The sequence below is a fragment of the Pieris rapae genome, chromosome 14 (genome assembly GCF_905147795.1).
Source record: "Pieris rapae chromosome 14, ilPieRapa1.1, whole genome shotgun sequence".
Lineage (NCBI taxonomy): Eukaryota > Metazoa > Arthropoda > Insecta > Lepidoptera > Pieridae > Pieris > Pieris rapae.
The window spans coordinates 1,734,227-1,751,780 of NC_059522.1; the positions used below are offsets into that span (position 1 = coordinate 1,734,227).

Below are 17,554 nucleotides of genomic sequence, written 5' to 3' on the forward strand. Positions count from 1 at the left end.
TGTAACGGTTCCATCATATTTGTCAATTAGCAAATTGAATGTATGAACAGTACCAATTTAATTGGGTTACAATACATTTTTCTAAAACAAAGAGGTTTTATTGGAAAGAACATTTTGAAGCGAATATTCAAATTAGGAATGTTGTCTATGATTCCATATATTTCGCAGGCTACATAGCAATATGAGAGCTAGTTAATAAGTTGATAATGTAAAATCCTACTACCCGGTGAACTTCGTATTACCTATGTATATTTATCTAAAATTAATACAAAATTTTTAACATACCAATGATATCGGACCTGATTCTGAATATATTTAAAAATACAAAATACTCAAATATTTCCCAGCTATATTAGAGAAAATTTAATTGAAGTGTTTAAGTATTTTTCTTTACCTGCTATTTATGTCTAGTATGGTTTAAACCATACCTAAACATCCTCAAATATTTTAAGACCAAAATTTGTACAGCCATTCAAGTTTAAGTGTGACCCTCAAACAGCAATTCATTTTTATATAGGTATACAGGTAAGTCTACAGATTGAAGTCTAACTTCCATAGACCATCGACTAAATTTATTATTATAATTCATTATTTAATTCCAAAGCTGTGTTCAATTGTCTCTGGTAATTTCTAAATGTCTTTGCATATTAGACAAACCACATTCGTACATATTGTGAGTAAAGTAATTTATCGTAGACATAATATCTGAAATTTACAAATACTCGTAATTCCATTTGTTGTGCGGCATTTACCTCTGACAGAAGCCTTTGCACCAATTTGTCTCAGTTTACAATTATATCTTTGTAATTAGTATCCTGAAATGCATTTATCATAATATGAAAGAATTACATCGAATCATACGGAGCGCTGTGCTTGAATCTCTGATTGATTGCAGCCAAAGTTTGTTTATTCCACCCAAATATATGTGTTAAATTGTGTGGACGAGCGACACAATTTAACATTAATATCTGTATCTTATTTCTGACTGTATTTGAAATTTGGCTGACACTTCATTTTCCAAATAATACCAGGGCTAAGGAGACTGAGAATTTAAAGTATAAAAAAACATACGCGCCGCAACCCTTGTTTCTAGCGTTAGATTTCTGTATGTGTTTTCATAATCATCTGTTTTTTCTTAATAGGTAGGATCAACCTTCGGCCCCTGACACACCATTGACTTTTTGCATTTGATCAGCTTTCTCTCGATGTTTTCCTTCACCGTATGAGCTAGTGTAAAATGCGCAGAAAGAAAGTCCATTGGTACTTAACAAACTCAACGAAATAATAAGGATAGTAAAAATAGTCGTAAAAAGGTATGAAAATGACATTAATGTATCACCCACTGAATTGTGATAAATGTTGTCAGCAGAGAAAATTATCTACGCGGGAAATGCACCAAGATGGCGTATCAAGATTTATATCCTGTGCTCATGGAATATTTTTACATTTTTAGATTACTTGAAAAATGTAACTAAAACTTAAATAATCAGTCTTCACTAAAGATGAGATTAATATACATTTTAATTCAGTTATACACAGATTGTTTTATAACTTTCCTTTGTAATGTCAAGATAAAACTGCCACGAAGGCCTACAGATAAGGTACTCACCAAAGCCTTTTTCTTGACAGTTGCTGCGAATCTGCAAATATATGGGACAATTTAAATTATGGTCCAACAAACTTTTTTAAATAAACAGAATTTCTTTGTTTACCATAGCAGTATTCTATGTAACAATATTATTTTACTCAAACAATTACGTGTTTACCCATATATCAAAATTACGGAAATCAGACAATTTTAACGATAGCTTCTTGTTTGAGTGCACATATAAAAATACATAATACTGAAACACAGTAACTAATACAATCAATTAGAAACAACACAGGACCGTCGTGGTTCATGTTACAACCCTCGCGAAGGGGATGTTCGGGGTATATGCCCATTTTAAATGGAATATGAAGTGTTTGTTATGAGTAAATAGAATAAAAGGTAATTTTAACTAAAATAGCAAACTTTAAATGTTGTTTCTAAAAAGAAATATTTTGCAACACTTTTCTTTATACATATATTTTATTCGTCATTATAGTATGGGCTTAGCATTATGAGACTAAGGTTTATTATGTATTTTTAGAGAATAAATAAAAATAATATGTAAATGGAGCGTCGATAAATTGTTATGAATTAAAAAAAAAACTAGCTATGATTTAAAATAAACTTTACAAATATACGAGATCGTATAAAAATACAGATAAAATCAGAGAGTCGTCTATTAAAACGCGCCGCTGACGTATTCGCAATTAATGACGTCACACGTGCGTTCTCTGAATATTGATGACGCCACTGCTCACCAAGTGTCGACAAAAACCTTTCAGTAAAAATCATAATCTTTCTATACATTCTCTCAGTCTATACATTAAATAGGGCCAGAATTAATAAATCAATTTATACCTGGTGCTAGTTTCTGTGAGTTTAAAACCCTTTTTTGAGAATTGTGGTATACATTACGGACCGTCTGGATTTTGGAATTGTGAAAAAACATGGCGTGTCTCATCTTCTAATTCAGCCTTTGCTGTGCTACAAACTTTATAAGATAATACTGACATTTGCCGAAAGCACGCGAAAATAAATAAATAAATACATAACTTTAATCCGTAAAAAAATTGTTTTTTTTAAATAATATAATATACTGCTTATTTTAAAAAGTGGGATGGGCCACACAACTCTGAAGCCGTAGATTTGACCCCGTCTATACCGAGAGTTTCTTTCTATATACACTCATCTCACAGTCTTAAAAACAATACTTATGTAAAAATACTGAAAAATATATAAACTTGTTAGTAAAACATTAAAAACGTTACCAGCTGTATGTGCACTTGCATTTGAATTAAATAACATGCGATGTGCAATTGTAAAAACACTCTATATGCACAGCTTTTGAATAGACTAGCTCGTGAAATAACGTATAACATGATAACTAGGATAAGTTTTTGTTTTCGGAATGAATTTGGAACATTCGTATGTACTTTTAAAGAAGGAAATTTGCATTATATAATGTATACAATTTGAATGACACAGATTTTACCTTAATACCTTTTTAAAATGGTATATAAAGTATGTATATTTTTTATTGGGCTAATAAAAAAAGCTGATCTTAATTTTTTTTTTATGTGACAGGAGGCCGACGAGCAGGAGGTTAGCCGTCATGGGCACTCGCATTGCCAGGTAGGCAGTTTAGTTGCTTGCCTGGCAATGATATGATGAATGAATGATGATTTATGTATATACATATAATTTTATTTTATCAATATGTTTTTTAGGAAAATAAGATCATCAAGGTATCACTTATTCCACATCATTTAATTTGAACCTGTAGACATCCCTATTCATCGGCAAAGAAGACAGAGTGGTCGAGAGAAAAAGCCGGCGTAAAAAACTCTCGGTACTCTTTTAAAAAAGCAAATCATCAAACAATACAATGTATGTAATGTGTTATAATTTTAGTACAGATTGGTTTAAGGTAATATTAATTCTTATATAATAAGGGGCAAACGGGGAGCCTGCTTATCTGTTGTTAATATGCCCATGGATAATCATACTGCGACTTGCTAGCCTTGAAAGTTTAATCCGCTCATAATTCACACATATATGAGATATACAATTCTTACGTTAATTAATAATAATAATAATAGTCTTTTAATTAAGATACTTTCGCATTATAACACGTTTCTATTTTTCAATCTTCTGATAGGTATCTCTGCACTTTTTTGGTTAACGCGTCCTCCTAATCTCGCCATTTCTCTCAGCCCTGAGCCACTCTCTGCCACAATCAGCTGTTTCTTTTATTTAGTCTATCCACCTTCTAAGATGTTATCCTCTTCTCGTATATTATTAACTCTTATATATAATTTAATGAACAGGTGTCGCGAATGCACTAGCGGTTTATCTATTAGCAAATCTGATACAGTACGTTGGCATAATGCCACCCACGCGGCTTAAGCGATTGCAGTATGGTTAGCAAAATAAACAGTTGTTTCTTTTATTGTAAAATGGCGAGATGGTTGAATCAAGGAATATACTTTTTGATACTGTTCGAAATTGTATATATTATTATATAATAAGCAGATATTTATGAAAAATAAATTCTCAATTCTTTTTAGTTTGTAATAAAAAAAAAATATGTGCAGTGACACCATCAAAAGTTTTGGTTTTAAGACGAATGTAATTTTAATTTTTAGTTTAGAATCAATTGTTTATCTTGATAAAACTACAATGAATAAAGTTTGAAATAAAAAGAAAAAGAGACAGACATACATCAGATTTAACGTGAGAGAAAATGAGATAGGAAGCATCTGTTATTTTGTAGCCACTTTTTCTGATTTTGTATATGTCATCCAGACTTATTAATGATATTGTTTTTTTAATGTCAACCATATTTTTTAAAATTAAATATAATTAATTTCTATCTACATTTGTGCTCGGCTTAGTATCCTTCCATTAACTCTAATGTCAAAAATCTAAAGAATCAAACTTCCCAAACATATAAGATACTTCAGAAAGTTAGTCTTTCAAAAAAGAAAATTCTCTTAGCAATTTATTTGCTGACGCTCATTGTAAGTGTGTTATATATGCACGTCTCAAGCAGTGAAACAATGGAAATGTACGGTCGATAGCGCATGTGAGAAAAATGTTTCCGATTCAAAAGAAGGTTTTATTATACTAACGTAATTCTAATATCGATAGCGATACCGTCTTCAATATTTCACAAGATTTCAACATGTGCGCTCCGGGTAGTGAGAGAATCTAAATTGCATACAAAAACTCCGGGTTTGGTCTATTAGACTTTGGTGCAGTGTTTCCTAATAGTGTTAAGTAGTGGGGCCCATGTCCCAAATGGGGACGGGGAATTTGATTGTAAAGCTGGGCAATTCTAAAATAAACTCGACGTATTAAGTTATATGTAAAAAAGATTTTTATGTAAATAACCAAATTTTTTTTATAGAAAAGTGGGCGAGCGGGCAGGAGGCTCGCCTGATGTTAAGTGATACCGCCGCCGATGGACACTCTCAATGCCAGAGGGCTCGCGAGTGCGTTGCCGGCCTTTTAGGAATTACGTTCGCTCTTTTCTTGAAGGAGTCCCAAAAGGAACGCAACTGCTCTCAAAATGAATTAAATCCATTATTTAATTTGATATCAAACGCAAAGTAAAGAATAACGCAAATAAGGAATGTATATAAATAAAACTTATTTACATAAAGTATTTGTATACCTCAGCTAAGCAAGAACAAACCTTTTCCTGAACAGCTGTTATCGATTCCCTCAACACCTGTTATGCGCAATTCGGAACTTAGTTCATTATTAATGAAACAAAGAACGTTGGATTATGCTCGAACATTTTAACTTCAGCTTTCGTTGAAAGAACCCGAACTTTATATGCATTTCAGAACTGTTTTGTTCTGAAGTTCCCTTTTATTATCTAGTCTTATCACAAGTAAGTTTATTAATCTGTGTGATGTACTTTAGATCTGTAGATGTACTGCTCCAACGAATTAAAAATAAGTCGGCGCTATATTTTTAAGATTAAAAACCAGCTTACATTTTCAACTGTTATTGATAATATTAAACTGTTTCGTCTTTATTCACTTTTATGCATACAATCCTTTTTAAATAGATTAAGCCAATAAGTCACAATATGAATCCAATTTCGAATAACGTTTGGCAACATTACAAGACACTAATGTTTATGATACTCTGTGGCAATAATAATTACAGAAATGTCAAAGCAAAGACAATAGAAGATATTAAGTGAGTCTGTGGTCAAACTGGAGAACCGCCAAATGGTTTTGAATTTTATTTAATTATTCTTTATACTGAGACATGGTGTGTGTTGTAATTAAAGAATGCATCGTTTATTTAATTTATTACATTATAATATAATGTTTATATAAGTTCTATCAGATATATAAATATAATTATATTTTTTTTTATATTAACTAGCTGTTTAATTTTTAAATTAAACTTTTTGTATAATATTTACTGCTCATTTTGAAAAGATGTTATACTCTGTAATCTATGCCTATCTAATATGCTATGTAAAATAATAATATTACCAATGTAGCCGGGGCGTATCTCGCGAACATATCAATCGTGAACTAGTTTAATGTAATTAATATAATGTATCTTTAGTAAAAATTTAAGCGATAGAAAAATTCCCTGGACGCAATAGCAGGAGAGTAGAGTATTATTATAATTAAAAAATATGCCAGATAAGGAAAGGGAACGATAGTAACATACAGCAACAAAGTTGATTCACGGTTCTTAAGAAGGAAGTTCTTAAAACAGTATTCACATTCCCCTGAAATACCCGACTCTTCTTAATTTTTTGGAAAATAGCTCTGAACTGAATCTAATACATTCTCTCGTGTAGAATGCATTACGAATCAACTATTTTCCGTTCTAATAGAAACATTGACTAATGATTTTCACTTCCTTCCGCTTCGTGAATTAAAGAAAGGAATTTTATACTCTTTGTTGGAGCACAATTGCTACAAATACGAAGATGTATTGTTTTCTCTAACAAATACACGAAATGCTTTTTACCGCATTTTCTTTTTTCGTACTGGCGATATATTTTAATAAATACCCGTGTAGAATGTTTAGTTTTAGCGGTTTGTAACATATTGTCATTAAACAATACGTCACTTGTAAAAGGACATAAATTCAAGATACTTATATGCTTCCACGAGCTATATTTAAGTAAACAAAATCGTTACTTATTAATGAAAAATATTCCATTTCTAACATATTTAGTTTTTGATACTAGATTCAGAGACTTGAGCCGTGGGGTTCAAATTTAAGTTTTGTAACGATACAATTAGTGATATTAAAATCCCTCATTGACATTTAAAAGGCGCTATGAGATATCCCAGAGACACTGTTATCTCTGCGTTTTAATTAATTTAAGAAATGTATTAAAGAAAGGCTGTGTAAGCAGGCTTACTATAAATTTAGGTATTATCTAGTTGATAAAAGGGCCTGGGACTAGTGTTGGGCAGGTTACTTCTAATTAATTTGCTATATTTGCTTTACAATAAGTATTGTTTGATGATTGGCTTTTTTAAAAGAGTACCGAGAGTTTTTTACGCCGGCTTTTCTCTCGGCAACACCTTCTGTCTTCTTTGCCGATGAGTAGGGATGCCTACAGGTTCGAATTTATTGACGAGGAATAAGTGATGATCTTATGTTCCAAAATAAACGCATTTTATTTCTATTTAATGATCATGTTTTATTTCTATACCTTGTAACACACAATTGCATATTGTGTGTGTTGTTTAATCTAACAGATAGGAATCCTATTTAAATGTTTATTTGGCAATACACATGTCCTGAAGTATAATATCGCCTACAATGATCGTCGTGCACAATTAAGATGTTAACACACACGTAAGCGATAATTATTTAGTTAAAAAATTAATAACAAAAGTATTTCATTTCGTATTCCCGACTTTTAATGTCTTTATGTTCCGATGTATGGAATATTCAATAATTTTACAGTCTACTAGTCATTTACCCAACTATTTTGAAAATTTCGCAATAACTAAATTACAAATAGTTTCAAGTACTGTACAATTGATCTTGTCTATGTCCCTCAATAATATTTATATTGAAATAACAAACGTGATTCACAATTTCAAATATTTATTGTGAATTACTTTTGTAATATGTAAATGGAAAAGCATCATACAATCCTAGTGAAATGTACTTAATTAAGTTGAATTCTTTAAGCTAAAACTTCTCAAAGGATTCTATTTAAACTTCCGTTTGTAATTAAACCGGAAGCCACTAACCGGAAGTCGAGTAAGGTTTATTTTAATTTATTAAAATCGAAACACTCTTTTTAAAGCTATCTTGTAAATTACGAGTACGTTTTTCAATTAACTCGACGTTCAAATGAAAGGTACCCAGGGTCCAATGAAAATTTTGTGACATAATATTCAGAGTTTATTAAGGGTGCGTTTTTATTGAGAAATAAATTTGATAAAAGAGTAATAAAAACTCAATCCGCCCTTAAAGTACCTTCCTTTCTATAAAATCCTTTTGAGCTGTGATAAAGACAGATCGGCTGTGATCAGCTGGCGAAACTGCGGGTAGGTCATCAAGAAACTGTCGCATCCTATGGACACTCAATTAGCACGATATCTGCTTTTGAGGCCCTTTGCTAGTGTTTTAAACACCTGGAGATTAGAAAGATAGTTTACTACTTCGCAAAATAAAATAAAATGCTGCAAAATTCGGTCGTTGGCATGGGACGAGAACGGCTATCAATTAAATAAAAAGCAACCGTAGTTTTTAAACATTACTATACAAATTAATATTTTATTTTATATTCAACATCAGAAACTATTATGGATTAACGCATCAACAGTAAACTAATGGCATCGAACGTTCGAATTGTAATATTCCAACAGAGAATACAGTGCTGCTCCAGGAATTGAAGCGAAAACTATACATACAAGAGGTAACAATTTGGTATAACAATTTCATAATCTAACCTAGGAATATAATAATAAAGCCTTTATTTTGAAACAGAAGATTTAATAACTGTTACTCTGTAACACACCCAATCACCCACACATACACACACGCACACCCATACACATAGAGACAAACACATAAATAATCATTATTACCTTGTATGTGAATGTGAGAGAAGAAATAAAGATAATTATTATTATTGTTGTTAACAAGATTTACACAGAGTAGTTTCGTGTGCCTATAATTAATTGACTTATGACTACTATCTAAAAAAACACATTTTGACTATTAACTAGATTTTTACTAATATACTAACAATTTAAATATCTATTGATTATCGGAAAACGGTAGTTCGGTTACAACTTGTCTTCCGACAAAGGCTTCCTAGTATGTAGTAAATAAATGTCGAAAATCATTTATTTGACAAATTTGATTTCAAAGACGTGTCTCATTACGCATGACACTATGTCATTAATAATAATTGGCCGCCAATCAAGCGTTTTCTATTATGTTCTTCACGCTGGTAAGGCTTTCAAATGTCAAGAAAATGTAAAATTATTTGCCTTCATCAAAAGGTGTTTTTTTAGAACAGGGCCAAACGGGCAGAAGGCTCACCTGATGCTAATTGATACCGCCTTCCATGGACACTCTCAATGCCAGAGGTCCTTTAAGAATTGGTACGCTATTTTCTTGAAGGACCCTAATTCGAATGTTATATACATGATATATGAAATGTTAGTTTTAATTTTAAAACCTCGAAACTTTTCAGTGATAAAAAGCTTTGAAGAACACAAAGACTTGATATATATTACATTTGTATACAACGTATGGGCAGGTAGGCAAAATTAAAAATTCACGTACATTTTACGTTATCACACGGACCAGAAGCTTTTAAAGCATCCGTTAACAACCATTATGGCTGGAACGAGAAAAATGGCGCATTGTCAGGGGAGACTTACATATGAGTTTTTGTTTACAAAAAAACATTATTCACGCTGATACGGACATATTTATTTATTTATTATGCTAGATAATTCTGTTATCTTTTATATAACATCGCAAAGGGGCTAACGGGCAGGACTTCCATGGACATTTTATGAATTGTTAAGCTCTTTTTTTGAAGAATTGGTTCGCATATACTTTAGTGGTGGCAGGTAGTTCCACACTTCTTTATTTATTCGGACCACAGATAACAAATGAAATGTCAGTTATTACATCATTATCGGATATTCTTTCGAAACATAAACGACTCAAAGGCAAGTAATGGTAAGCTGATATTATAAATGTATCCGATTTTTCTTTTAAGATTATCTGAAGCACACTCATATGAGTGCACTTGCTTCTCGGAAGATTTTAATGAATACATTATACAGAAGTATACATATTCATAACGGTAACATAATGTTCATCAACATGAATAAAATAATCTCAGTTCTCAAATCAAGTGCAAGTAACAAGAACTGGCGAATTGTTTTGTTTTTTTTAATAAGAGCATGCACTTACATTATATTGAACCACACGCAAAGTTATAATAAGAAAACAATCTTTGGTGTGTTAAAACATCAACTTTACGGGTGTAAGACAGCAAGGGCCCGTTGGAGGCACAATACATAAAATAAAAATAAATATATAAAGAATTCACATTCAAAGTAAATTTATTCATTTAGGTAACTTAATGTACATATGAACGTCAAAAAAAGAAAGTTACATAAAATGCTTCTAATTTTACATTTACTGCCAGTTCTCAAACGCCCCTGGCGTAGAACGGATGATAAGAACTGGCACTACAGATAAGAGTTAAAAATCGTCATCCACGTTTCCACGTGGAACGCTCCTTTGTATTTCCCTCGGTGAGCTTCCGATTCCCCCGACAAGCGATTGACCCAACCGAGGTACGAGTCTCGTAGGCAATGCTTGTGCTAATCATGGGTAAAGACTAAAGCGCCTACAGCTGCTGCCGAGTCGCTGGAGGTTTCTCATTTTAGTTTGCAGGAAGCGCATATAAATAGAAATACCTTTGAAAAAACTTTTTGAAGTGAAAGTTCTTAAGGCGTATAAAGGTACATTTTTTACGGATCGTCACGAAGATGTGCAGCGTTTTGTCGAAGAAAAGGGACAGAGCGATTGAGACCGTTTTAGAGAGAGTGAGAAAGGTAGATCGAGGAAAAATAAACGCTATTGGTTGATGTAGTCGTTTATTTATATCCATCTTGTGCAGTAAAGCGCAGATTTTTTATTAATTTATATAATTATCGGTGTGTAAACAGTGTGAATATAATATATATAATAAATTATATTTGTATTTTTTGTCACTTATTTAATTAATTTCTCATTGTATATATTTTACAATTTCTGTGACTCTTGGTTGGCAGGACTGCCAAAAGCCACTTAGACCATCATTCATAAAGGCTTTACAATTAAAAATTACTATACTTTAATAATAATTAAATAGCGTTCCGTTTTATGCTTTTTTGCATTAAATATCTTTTATAGACGATGTTTATGTCTCATGCAAAATTTATAATTTATGGTAACTTTATTTGCGATACAAAAGCGGTGCGATTAATTTAACTACTACTACTAAATTTAACTTTAATACTAAACCTAAGGCACGTACCGCTATTAGATATACTTTATCTTGAAAATACTTAGAAATGAGAAAATATTTACCGAACTTCATTCGCACACAGCTGTTACCATATGATGTATTTTAGAATTGCCTTTTATTAAAGTGTGTATTAACCAATAAAACCCATGTAATTTTTTTATTTAAATGATAAACGACTAATAATTTTGTAAGTTTATGTGATAAATAAAATTCTATAGTTTTAATCTAGGCTTTTTTATACAGAACAGGGGTAACCGGGCACACGGGCGATATTGGCACTCTCAACCATGGATACTCTCAACGCCAGAGGGCTCGCTAGTGCGTTGCGGGCCTTTTAAGAATTGATATGCTCTTTTCTTGAAGAACCCTAAGTCAAATTGGTCCATTCCAAACCAATTCAACTTAGAGACTTTAATTTTTTCTTAAAAAAACTAAATATAACTATATATAATATACCTATAGTGAAGACAAAGTAAATAATAGTTAATAACATGAAGTTATTATAGAATTAACATTTTGAGTTTGATAGTTTGCAAAAGTTCATTAAAACAAATTCCTAATCAATTTAAATAATCCGCCAGTTTTGATTAACAATAAAAAACTACAATTATTTTTTTACATACATATAATGTTTAATATCGTTTTCCGTACATTCTTTTTCTCACTTTTAAACATTATAGGCACGGCGACACAGCAAAACTAATGTAACCTTCTTTAAAACTAATAAAAAGAGAAAAGACGAAATGAATGAATATACTAAAAATGTAAATGATGAAGCCAAGAAATCACACCCCAGGTTGTCCAAGGAACTCGTTAATAAAAAGGTAGACGTGTAGAATAAAAATTTGGCTCGTTATGAGCGTTTGAACTTCATATTACTTTAGTCCAAAGGTACCGTCAGCAGCCTGAACAAAAGCATTATCATTTAATTTGTCCGTTTAAGTGTAGCATTGTTTGTATATTGTCTTTATGCAAACTATGTGACTCAGTTTTAAAAATGTTGTGTGGTGTTATAAAACCAGGGTAAAAGTGAAACTTTTTTTCACATTATACACATTTAGCTAAAAATTTTTGGAATAATATTCCATTAAGGGTATAAAATCGCTTTAGCAATCTTAATTTATACTTGGAAAATTGGAATGATAATGGGACTGATAAAAGTAGACTAAGCCTCCAACTAATATTTTTATTGAATTCTGTGTCTTAGAGAGTACTTCATACATAATACTTAACAATTATTTAGATTATGTACACATATTAAAATAGCGTGGAGCACTGGCACAAATGAATAATAGTCTATACACTATACGGTCAGCTGCTGCGATATAAAAAAAATCAACTCAATGAAATATCCTTTGTTAATATTTTAACTTACACCAGTATTTAAAATAATTAAAAAGCTATTTGATGTGTTTTAAACATGTACATGTATATTTTTATATTATTTATACAATTTATTAACTTTATTCGGTTTATATTGATTATGAAATTTGAGTGTAAAGAGCGAAGAGTGCATTCTATACTTTGCTATGGATTGTCTTCATAGGGTTTGGTTATTGGGATGCAGATAGGAGATCAAACGACTGTCATAGTCATAATATATTTATTCATTTAGGTAAACATGTACACTTATGAACGTCAAGAAAAACAAATTTAATTAATCGTAAATTTACATTTACCACCAGTTCGCAAGTCAAGGGCATAGAGCGGGTAAGAAGAACTGAGCCGTACTTGTATACATACACATATAAATTCATTCCCTATGTGGTCAAGTCATTTTTTTTTATAGAACTGGGGGCAAACGGGCAGGAGGCTCGCCTGATGTTAAGAGATACCGTCGCCTATGGACACTCTCAATGCCAGAGGGCTCGCGAGTGCATTGCCGGCCTTTTAAGAATTGGTACGCTCTTTTATTCAAGGACCTTTAATCGAATTGGTTCGGAAATATTCAGTGGGTAGCTGGTTCCACAATTGACCCGTGATTTTAACTGTTTGGTTTATCATTGAAATCTTTTCTATAAATTTTGTAACTCATAATTTAATTTGTTTTGTTGTTATTTAATTGTTTCATAGTTTGAAAACATTACTTAACCTGACAGTATTTACAGGGAATGCAGGTCAATACTGATTGAGTATTCCGTGGAGCATTGGTGATGAGAGTTTAGACCGAGTAGATTGTGATTAGGAGTGAGATCGGTGAACTGATTTCGCAGCTCACAATTAAAGTATTAAATTTCCCGCTAATCACGATGTCAATTTCAAGGGAGTGACGATATCTCTCCGACAGATATATACATTATGTTATTATACATAAAAACCTTCCTCTTGAATTACTATATCTATTAAAAAAAACCGCATCAAAATCCGTTGCGTAGTTTCAATGATTTAATCATACAAAGGACATCGGGACAGAGAAAGCGACTTTGTTTTATACTATGTAGTGATTGTAACTGTAAGCTGTTCTGTGGACATGAAAAGGTTAATTAAATAAAACAGATACAGATTTAAAGAAAACACTTTTTTAACGGATTAAAGTCGTAACTTTAATACATATATTATTGTAAACTTATAATTATTTAAACATAATTTAAATGTCGCTTAAATTTTTTGTTTTGTTTCGCGTGCTTTACAGCGTGCGTGGTCACGGTGACTGAAGACAAAGGTGTTAAATGTCAAAAAGTATTACAGCTGTAGATAATGTTGTATTATCAGTATTTACTTCCCCGGAGTTGGTATCGAGTAAAAGATGTAGGGTTAATATTTAAGCAAGCAATACTTACCAGTTATATACTTAACAATACGGTAAAATACAATGACGAGTTATCAAGAAACACCCAGTATATAAAGTGCAATGTCGCTCATTATTTCATTGTTAGAGCGATCATCTCATACGGTGTCCTTCATGCGGACATTATACCGTTATTATGTCATCAACTCCATGTATACAGTATCATACCTACAAAAGTTCTATACACTTTAACGCGAATGTTAGACTTATAAAACTTCTTATAATAATTTATGATCATTAATACCACTATAAAGATCATTGTTAGCCTAGTGGCGTCAGTAGGCTACTCTAATCCCTGAGATCGTAGGTTCAGTCCCCGGCTATGCATCATTAGACTTTCTATTTGTGCAACATTCACTCGGACGCTGAAGGAAAAAATGAGGAAACCGGCTTGCCTTGAACCTAAAAAGTCCACAGCAGGCTGATCTACTTTCCTATTAGATTGAAAAGTTATCCTGAAACAGATATATAAATCTGAGGCCCAGAGCTAAAAAGGTAGTGGCAATACTGATTAGTTTATTTATTTATTTATACATAAAAATGCTACAATACTTTTTTAAATGGCCCTGTGGCAGAATACAAGCATTTGTTTGTGCCATCGCAATAATGATTATCTATCAAGAAAAGATTGTCTCTGGTGTATTTATATATGTATAATTTTAACTGTTATTGACTGATTAAATGGAGTTTCTTCATAAATTGTGTTACAAATGCTAAAAATTGTAATAAATTATTTTGTAAGCTATCGAATACGTTTTTGACATTGAAATCTGTGATATATCGTGAATACTTAATATCTTCTAATATTTTTAGAGTAAGCATCTATAAATGTAAAAATATGTGTACTTGTGTACACGTAAGAATTATAACTCCTTTATAATATTTTTAATGTACTTATCACCAATTAGCGATCTCTTCCACGCAAAACCAATGAAAAGAAGTATCATGGAGCTGAAGAAGTAACAACACAAAAGTGTAATTAGTACAATTTTCATATTAATATTGATTAAGTTAGAATGTTATGTGGTTATGAAATCGCAGAACATTTAACTAGAACGAATTTATAGTTTAAAGAGTTCATAAAAATTTTAACATAAGCGATTAAAAACCTCCTGGACCGAGAACAATTCTTGACATTACACCAAAAGTAGATGTAGGTCAGAAGATAATCACACTTCAATTCTGAAGTCAGGTCAGGTCAAAACGATTTTAACGCAACTTGAGTTAAAATTTCGCGATTTGCATTCCTGACTATTTGTTTATAACAGGAGGTAAACAGCTTTAAAGGATACCGCTGCAGATGGACACGTTGCGATAAGGCTCGCAAGTGCGTTGCCGGCCTTTTAGCATTTGGTACGCTATTTCTTATAGGACCCTAAATTGGTTAGGAAATACTTCAATACTGCCTAAAGAAACTCTCAATTGTGGAACGAATACGTCGAGCTGAGCTGATACTGAGTTGCAGGTAGTGATTAAAACACTTAACTTACTTTTAAAAATAAATAAAAATGAAACATTAAATTCATCAATTGTGGACAAGTGACAGTGATGCCAACTCCTACAGAACATATGTCATAGAACCATATTTAAATACTCCTTAATATTGAAAATACATGTTTAAAATACATTAAATAGTAATTTGATCGTGGAGAATTATAAGTTTTTGATATTTCAGTTATGATCATATACGTTTGGATTTTATATTTGGTAAAGTTTGTTGATTGGGTTCAAAAATTAATTTAGATTGTAAAGAATCGTGCGTTTTTAGAAAAAAATCTTGTATGGGTAAACACTAAAAACCCACGACATCTTCAAAACCATAATAAATTGGGGTTTTTTAAATAGTTTATTATATATTATGATATTTAGTATATAATATGATTGATTTATTAAAATGCCATATGTACGCCATCTCATCTATTGACACAAAACTGCTGTCTACAATAATTCAGGGACAAAGAAAAAAATTGTGTTCATTATTTTTGAGTTAAAACAATAATTCAAGCCTTTATGGGTTTGTTTTTTTTAATCAAATGCTTAGTTGTACAAAACAGTTATTAATAACAATATCAGTCATCAGGATAATTAAATATCGTAATATAATTATGTAAGATATATTAATCATTTTTAAAATATATTACATATACAAGTGCTGCAAACCAATGAAATGGAGTCAGAATTAAGATGAATTTCATACTGATCCATTGAACAAAAAACTTTTCAAGTTAGTTGAATAATAATGAACGACTTGCGGTTCTATACAAAGGTGGATTTTCCTAACACACAATTAGTTTACGTTAATCACACCCTTATCTCGTCAACAAGGACGTCTTAGTGGCGGTATAAATTTAAAATAATAATGTAAATTATTTTTTCCTGATTAAATACCATTTTTAGATAAATAATAATTGCAGTTGGATCTGGCAACATCACAGTTTATGTCGGTTGGCTCAAGAAGGTTGTTCACCTACTTGCCAATTGGGAATCTACTTGTCCTATTTCATTATATATTTGTATGAAATTTTATATAAATAAATATATTTATGACATTTTATTATGAATAAAAAAATATTTATTAGGAGAATTCAAATTCAAAAATCATTTATTCATGTAGGTAACATAATGTACACTTATGAACGTCAAAAAGAAATAAACATTAAATGCTTCTAATTTTACATTTACTGCCAGTTCTATAATCAAGGGCGTAGAACGAAAGAGAAGAATGGGCAATAAACTCTCCGCCACTCTTTTTAATGAGAGAAAAATGCGAATATACGGGATTTATAGTTAAAGATTAATTCTTATTATAGACTTATTCCATACTTGAATACTATTTGAAAATGTATCTGCAACAAACAAAAACAAATGCAGTCTTAAATTCGGTAGATGTAAATGGAGCAAACCTTCTTTTTAAGCGGTTAAAAGGATAGCAACTTGAATGAGAAATATAAAATTTATGATTAATGTAGCGTCTGTAAGCATTCAATTTTACTAAGAAATCTCAAACAAGGGGTTTAACAATTTAATTTACTGCTTTTTTAAGTCTTAATATTTACAATAGGTACTAAACCTTACCTTAAATTACCGTAATATTTCAAAGTGGAGCACGCGGCACGCCCGATCTACTCGAGGGCGACGCGAGAACTGAAACAGAATAAATTAGGGATGTATAGACATACACCCTTCGGCAAACTGAATGCATACATTCCTAATAATTCAGGGAAATTTCAACCTTACTAACATCGATTTTAATTAATTAAATTGCGAATGAAAAGAATCGCTCAAAGTTGAGCATAAACAACGGTTTAAGGTTTTTGTTGTAATTTAAAAATTTATTAATTAAGTAAATATGTGTAATGAAAGTAGGATTTACTTTTGTCTATTATGACAGGAAATTATTTTGTTACTACAGTTGTTTTTAAGGTCTATACTGGCGTATGTTTTAATGTCCCGTCGGCAAATAGTCTGGTATTCATGACTCAAGAGGATTTTGCGACATGTGTATGCTTGAACTGAAGCTATGACTCCGCTGAGTTATGAATTTTAAGCATTTTATGCAGGGTTTTATATAAATATATCTTAAATTTATTATACAGTATTATGTAATATAAAAATTTATTGTATA

The 17,554-nt window shown here is 31.4% G+C and overlaps 1 protein-coding gene across 5 annotated transcripts in view; it reads right to left on the reverse strand.

The window, feature by feature from the left end:
- LOC110999418 (uncharacterized protein CG3556) overlaps positions 1-17,069 on the reverse strand; it is a 58,990-nt gene extending 41,921 nt beyond the window's left edge. For 3 of the 5 annotated variants that reach the window (XM_045631190.1, XM_045631187.1, XM_045631189.1), the window contains exons 1-2: positions 17,005-17,065; positions 1,610-1,640 (exon numbers count right to left, since the gene is read on the reverse strand). The gene's annotated coding sequence lies outside the window, so the exon portion shown is untranslated. Of the gene's footprint in view, positions 1-1,609; positions 1,641-17,004 lie in introns of all 5 variants that reach the window. The other 2 variants (XM_045631186.1, XM_045631188.1) reach the window with 2 other exon arrangements.
- Positions 17,070-17,554: the final 485 nt, after the last annotated feature.